Here is a 7,297-nt window from a genome sequence, read left to right on the forward strand (position 1 = left end):
CTCCAGGCTATACTCCCAGACCTTTTTCTATTTTATTTGGAAACAGGGTCTCACTAAGTTGCTGAGAGCCTCACTAAGTAGCTGAGGCTGGCTTTGAACCTGTGCGATCCTCCTGTCTCAGCCTCCCAAGCGCAGGGGGCATGGAACTTTTCTAAAACAGGATCTTTCTTTTCCTCTTTTCTTTTCTTTTTTGTGTACTGGGGATTGAGCCCATGGGTCTCAATACTACTTCCAAACTACACCCCCACCCCTATTTTTTATTCTTTATTTTGTTTTGAAGCAGGTTCTCACTGAGTTGAAAAGGCCTCACTAAGTAGCTGAGGCTGTCTTTGAACCATGATCCTCCTGTCTCAGCCTCCCAAATGCTGGGATTACAAGCGTGCGCCACCATGCTGGGTTTAGGCTTGGATCTTTCTGAAACAATCAACACCAACACCAGCCCCCTACCTCCATCCCAAACAAATAAACAAATAAGCAGAAATTCTTACTGGAAATCTAAAGGGAAACAAACACTAAATCACCGCTTTCCACCTTTCCCCAGCCCCCCCCCCCCCATTCACAAGATATGAAACAAATGGCAGAGTGTGCATTTGGAAACCTAATTTGGCAGTGGGGTACCAGCTCTGGCCTGCTTTCTCTTCCTTCTCTACCTCTCTGGGTTGGCAGAAGCAGTTGAATAGCAGGCAAGGACCCTCAGGCGCAGAGGGGGGAATAGTGCAAGCGATGTTGTCAGTCCTGGCCTGGGATGGCTCCCACGATGATCCTCTCATGGGTGGCCCTGACCCGAGGCTTCCCCAGCCCACCCAGGTTTTCCCTAGAGACTGAGCCTGTAGGTACCACTGCAGCCTGTCTGGACATCTCTTATATGGTAAGCTCTTGGAAATCTAGCCCTTGGCCCTGACCCATTTCTTTTTCTTTTTCTTTTTTTTTTTTTGGTGGTGGTACTAAGGGTGAAACCCAGGGGCTTTTCTACCTCCAGGCTATACTTCCAGACCTATTTTATATTTTATTTGGAAACAAGGTCTCATTAAGTTGCTGAGAACCTCACTAAGTAGCTGAGGCTGGCTTTGAACCTGTGCGATCTTCCTGTTTCAGCCTCCCAAGCGCAGGGATTACAAGTGTGCGCCACCACGCCCAGCTCCTGACCCATTTCTTTCTGGCCACTTAGCACAGTCCCTGGGCCGGGTGCTGCCTGGCCCAAAGCCTGCATCTCTGCTTGTCTGCAGGAGGGGCTGCATTGCCTCCTCCTGTTTCTAAGCCTGAGCTTGCATGCAGCCATCCATCAAGCCCCTCCCTCCTTTTCCAGGGGTGTCTCTGACTGCCACTACTGACAGAATAAAAAAGTTTTTTGTGAGCTTCTGTCCCCAGTCTTCTCTTTTTCATGGGTGCATGTGTGTGTGTGTGTGTGTGTGTGTGTGTGTGTGTGTGTGTGACGTGTCTAGAAAGACATCTAGGAGAACTGTACCCCGGCTTGGTCTTTTCAAGATCCTCACCTTCAGATCGCATCCTGGAAAGACTGCATAGGCCTGCCCTCCTCCCTTGACGTCATAGCCTGACTCCCTGCATCCTCTCCATCATGCCCATGGGAGTGGCTGAGTGGCGCTAGTCCTTGCCATCTGGTCCTCGGCTCTACCCATATAGTTTCTGCTCTCTACCTCTCTTCACCACTGACCACAGCTCTCCGAACCTCTTTCCTCACCCTTGTCTTAACACCCTCTAGATTTCTTTTTTCTTTTCTTTTCTTTTTTTGGTGGTTCTGAGGGTGGAACCCAGAGGCTTTCTACCTCCAGGCTATACTCCCAGACCTTTTTCATATTTTATTTGGAAACAGAGTCTCACTAAGTTGCTGAAAGCCTCACTCAGTAGCCGAGGCTGGCTTCAAACCCGTGCGATCCTCCTTTCTCAGCCTCCCAAGCGCGGGGATTACAAGTGTGCGCCACCATGCCCGGCTCGCCCTCTAGATTTCTTAGTCTGTCTGGATTCTTTTTTTTTTTTTTTTTCAATATTGGGGATTGAACCCAGGAGTGTTCTACCTCCAAGCTATACTCTCAACCCTATTATATTCTTTTATTTTGAAATAGGGTCCCACGCCGGGCGTGGTGGCGCACACTTGTAATCCCCACGTTTAGGAGGCTGAGACAGGAGGATCGCGCAGGTTCGAATCTAGCCCCAGCTACTTAGTGAGGCTCTCAGCAACTTTGTGAGACCCTGTTTCCAAATAAAGTATAAAAAAAGGTCTGGGAGTATAGCCTTGAGGTAGAAACCCTCTAGGTTCCACCCCTAGTACCACCAAAAAAAAAAAAAAAGAAAATAAAAGAAATAGGGTCCCACTAAGTTTTAGGGGGGTCCTCAATAAGTAGTTGAGCCTGGCCTTGAACCTGTGATCCTCCTGTCTCAGCCTCCCATATACTGGGATAACAAGCATGCACCACCATACCCAGCTTCCCAGCCCTACTTTTTATTCTTTATTTTGAAATAGGGTCTCACTAAGTTGCTGAAAGCCTAAGTAGCTGAGGCTGGCTGTGAACCAGCCTACTCACTACTTGCTGAGGCTGTCTTTGAATCTGTAATTCTCCTGTCTCAGACTCCCAGGTACTGGGATTACAGGCGTGTGCTACCATATCCGGGATTTCTTTCTTTTTTTTTCCCTACAGTACTGAGGATGGAATTCAGGGGCATTCTATCTCCGAGCTACACCCCCTAGCCCCATTTTTTATTCTTTATTTTGTTGTTGTTATTATTATTAATTATTATTATTTTGTGTATGTGGTACTGAAGATGGAACTCAGGGGCATTCTACCTCTGAGCTACACTCCCAGCCCTATTTTTTTATTTTTCTTCATTATTATTATTATTATTTATTATTATTATTATTATTATTATTATCATTATTATTATATTTTTGCGGGTCTGGGGGTGGAACCCAGGTGCATTCGACCTCCAACCTACACCTCCTGCCCAATTTTTTATTCTTTATTTTGAAACCGGGTCTCACTGAGTTACAGAGGGCTTCACTAAGTAGCTGAGGCTGTCTGCGAACCGCGATCCTCCAGTCTCAGCCTCCCAAATGCTGGGATTACAAGCATGTGCCACCACGTCTGGCTTTATTCTTTATTTTGAAACAGGGTCTCACTGAGTTGTAAAGGGCCTCACTAAGTAGTAGCTGAGGCTGTCCATGGACCCAGAGTCTCCTGTCTCAGCCTCCTAAATGTTGGGATTTCAAGCATGCGCCACCATGCCTAGCTATTTCTTATTTTGAAAGAAGGTTTTGCTAAATTGCTGAGGGCCTCATCAAAAGCTGGCCTCAAACCTGTGATCTCCCTGTCTCAGCCTCCCAAGGACTGAAATTACAGGTGAGTGCTGCTACTGTACTCAGCTTCTGGATCTCTCTCTCTCTGTCTCTCTGTCTCTGTCTCTGTCTCTCTCTCTCTCTCTCTCTCTCTCTCTTTTTTTTTGACCTCCGGGCTATACTCCCAGACATATTTTTGGAAACAGGGTTGCCGCCGTTCCCCCTCGGCAAATGCAAATGCGAGCGTGAGAAACGCTTGTATTTGGCAAGGCCTCACGGAGGCTAGCCCCAAGGAGGAGACGTCATCTCTGGCAAAAATACTCCCTGCTCTTAGATTTCTACACTAATAAGCTCCAATGATGTAAAACAGGATCCCAAGAATTAGGACTGTGGAAGAAGTTGGGTCCATGAAAGATAAATTTTCTAGTAAAATGTCTGAGCCCTCAGAATTTCTCTATATTGTTCCAGCTGTAATAAAGGGCAATCAGAATTCAGGGGCTGCAAAATTCCTCTCGGCAGGCAGGTCCTTTGATCTAAAGATTAGCTCCCAGCACCTCTCTGCCAGCAGGAGAAACTGCAAACCTACCTTCTGCCCCATTTCCCAAAGAGATGTAAAACTGTCTCTGGAATCTGGGCCATTTGTTTCCCTCTTAAGACATAGTAATAAGCTCTTCTCTGGCCTTAACAAAAGCCTACCATTTGTGACTCAGCAGCAGGACAGTAAAAAACCCAAAAGTCTGCTTCAAGATTATGCATTAAAGAACAATTATAGAAATCCAATCACCTGTGTTATAATGTTTTTGCCCTGTCTACTAACTGTAATATAGGTATTGCCTTATAGGGGATGGCGGAGCAGACAGGACCGAACAAATCCTCAACGCAACCCTATGGATCTTGATAAAGGAGGGCCTGGACTAAGCCCTAGAGACAAAAGACTCTGGAAGGATCAAAGGAGATCCTAGAAGACTGAATTTCCCCAAAACGGACTTTGGGTGTGACCCCAGCCTTTACGGATGGATTTCTGCCTGTCCGGGTGCCTTTCTGGACTCTGGACCTTGCCCCCTAGGGCTCACCTGTGAGGCCAGAAACCTGAGTCCAATGACAAAGGCCGAGGGGGCTGACTTTAATCACCTAGTCCCAGACGAATCTTAAACTGTGACGCCATGGATCTTCTTTTATCCTGTTTATCTTGTTCACACTTAATGCCTCACTATTGTCCTTTGGTGCTTACACAGGGTATAGGGTATAAGTACTGGTGATGGAAATTAAAACATTGTCAATTGCACAGAAGGCAGTTGTCCCTGTCATTTCTTCAGACTCCTTTCTCCCAGGTCCCCAGGGATGAGACCCCACACTTACAGGGGCTTGAAGGAGCTCTTACTTGCTAAAGGGGAGGACTCACTGCAGGTATTAACCCCTGCAGGACCGCAACCGAAGCCCTTGCCCACCTTTCCGAGGATCTTGGTCCTGAGCGGACTCAGTGCCAGATTTATTGTCCCCAGGACTGAGCAAGTTCGTCGCACAGGGTCTCACTAAGTTGCTGAGAGCCTAAGTAGCTGAGGCTGGCTTCGAATCTGTGCGATCCTCCTGTCTCAGCCTCCCGAGCGCTGGGATTACAAGTGTGCTCCACCATGCCCGGCTCTGGATCTCTTTAAAGCTAGCACCTGTCACAGATGTATATTCACATTCATCTCAAGTTGGAATTCAAAATTAATGACTTCTAAAAAAAAGTGATCATAGTGTCCTATTACACTTGACTTAAATGTGTGCTTTATCTACTATAAATAACAAAATCGGAAAAGATAGCTAAAGAATTTTCTCAGAAAGATAATATTTGTGAGCTGGGCATGGTGGCACATGCTTGTAACCCCAGCATTTATTGGGAGGTTGAGACAGGAGGATTGCAGTTCATGGACAGCCTCAGCTACTTAGTGAGGCCCTCACTAACCTTTGCAACCCAGTGAGACCCTGTTTCAAAATAAAAGAATAAAAAATAGGGCCAAGGATGTCACTTGGAGGTAGAATGCCCCTGGGTTCCATCCCCAATACTGAAGAAAAAAGAGAAAAAAAGAAAAAAAGAAAAAGATCAAATCTGTGATGCCCTGTAGCATGATCCCACTGAAATACTGGGAAAGGGTGAAAATATGCGTGGCCTGGGGAAAAGCTCAAATAAAAGGTTGAGATTATGTGTTTGGTGAGAGCAGCCCTTCCCAAGAGAGCAGCCCTTTATTTACAGTTGGAAGAATGGAGTGTCCTTGGATTTAATTTCAATGTTTATAAAGTTAAGAGTTGGCCATGAGACTGATAACATTAATCAAAGGGTCCCTATCTCCCTTCCAGACACACTGTGACTTTCTCCAGGTTTCCCAAGGCCTTAGCTCCATTTGCTCAGTACAGAGTAAGATTAAGAGAGGGCAATACATGTAGATTCTCGGTAATTTTAGCGGAGTAATGTACAAGAATTGTCATCCATTGCTAAGGCAAACACAAAACAGTAGAGCCACTCTGGAAGGTAGGTTGGCAGTTTCTTTCTTTCTTTCTTTCTCTCTCTTTTTTTTTTTTTTTTGCTGTACTGGGACTAGAACCCAGGGGCATTTTACCTCTGAGCCATACCACCCCCAGCCCTATTTTTTTTTTTTTTTTTTTTTTTTTGGTGGTACTGGGGTTCCTAGAAACCCTTCTACCTCCAGGCTACACTCCCAGACCTTTTTTTTAAATATCTATTTTTATTTGAAAACAGGGTCTTTTAAACCAGCAAGGCTGGCTTTGAACCTGCGCGATCCTTCTGTCTCCGCCTCCCAAGCGTGGGGATTACAAGGGTGCTCCACCACGCCTGGCCCAACTCTATTTTTTAATTATTTATTTTGAAACAGAGTCTCACTGAGTTACAGAGGACTTCACTAAGTAGCTGAGGCTGTTCACGAACCTGCGATTCTCCTGTCTCAGCCTTCCGAATGCTGGGATAACAAGCATGCGCCACCATGCCCAGCCTGGCAGTTTCTTATAAGGCTAAACATTGTCAGTCTTACCATAGTCCAACAATCGCATGCCTAGGCATTTATCCAACTGATTTAAAAACTTGTGTCTACACAAAAACATGCCTACATCTGTGGATATAGCTCAGAGGTAGAGCACTTACCAAGCATATATGTATATATACAATTTTTTTCTTTGGTGGTACTGGGGATGGAACCCAGAGGCTTTCTACCTTCGGGCTATACTCCCAGACCTTTTTTTAAATATTGTATTTGGAAACAGGGTCTCACTAAGTTGCTGGAAGCCTCACTGAGTAACTGAGGCTGGCTTCAAACCTGTGCGATCCTCCTGTCTCAGCCTCCCAAGCGTGGGGATTACAAGCGTGCGCCACCACGCCCGGCTAATTTATTTATTTATTTGAGGTTCTGGGGATGGAACCCAGAAGCATTCTACCTCTGAGCTACACCCCTAGCCCTAGTTTTTAGTCTTTATTTTGAAACAGGGTCTCACTACATTGCAGAGGGCCTCACTAATTAGCTGAGGCTGTCTGCAAACCTGAATCCTCCTGTCTCAGCCTCCCAAATACAAGCATGCGCCACCACGCCCAGCTATCCAAGATAGTTTTAATAGGCACATGGGTAGAAGGTCCCTGGGTTCCACCCCCTAGTACCACAAAAAAGGAAGGATAAAACATCGGGCTGGGGCTGTAGCTGGGAGGTAGAATGTTCTTGGGTTCAATCCCTAGCACCACAGATTAAATAAATAAATAAATAAATAAATAAATAAATAAAAATACCTGTTCATTGAGAGGGTCTAAAGACATTAATATTCAAGTAGTGCCAGGTATTGTGGCGCATGCTTGTAATCCCAGTACTTGGGAGGCTGAGACAGGAGGAGCACAGGTTTCCTGCCAGCCTCAGCTTCCTAGTGAGGCCCTCTGCAACTTTGTGAGACCCTGTTTCAAAATAAAGAATAAGCCAGGCATGGTGGCACATGCTTGTAACCCCAGCATTTGGGAGGCTGAGACAGGAG

The sequence above is a fragment of the Muscardinus avellanarius genome (genome assembly GCF_963383645.1).
Source record: "Muscardinus avellanarius genome assembly, chromosome: 5".
NCBI classification, from domain to species: domain Eukaryota; kingdom Metazoa; phylum Chordata; class Mammalia; order Rodentia; family Gliridae; genus Muscardinus; species Muscardinus avellanarius.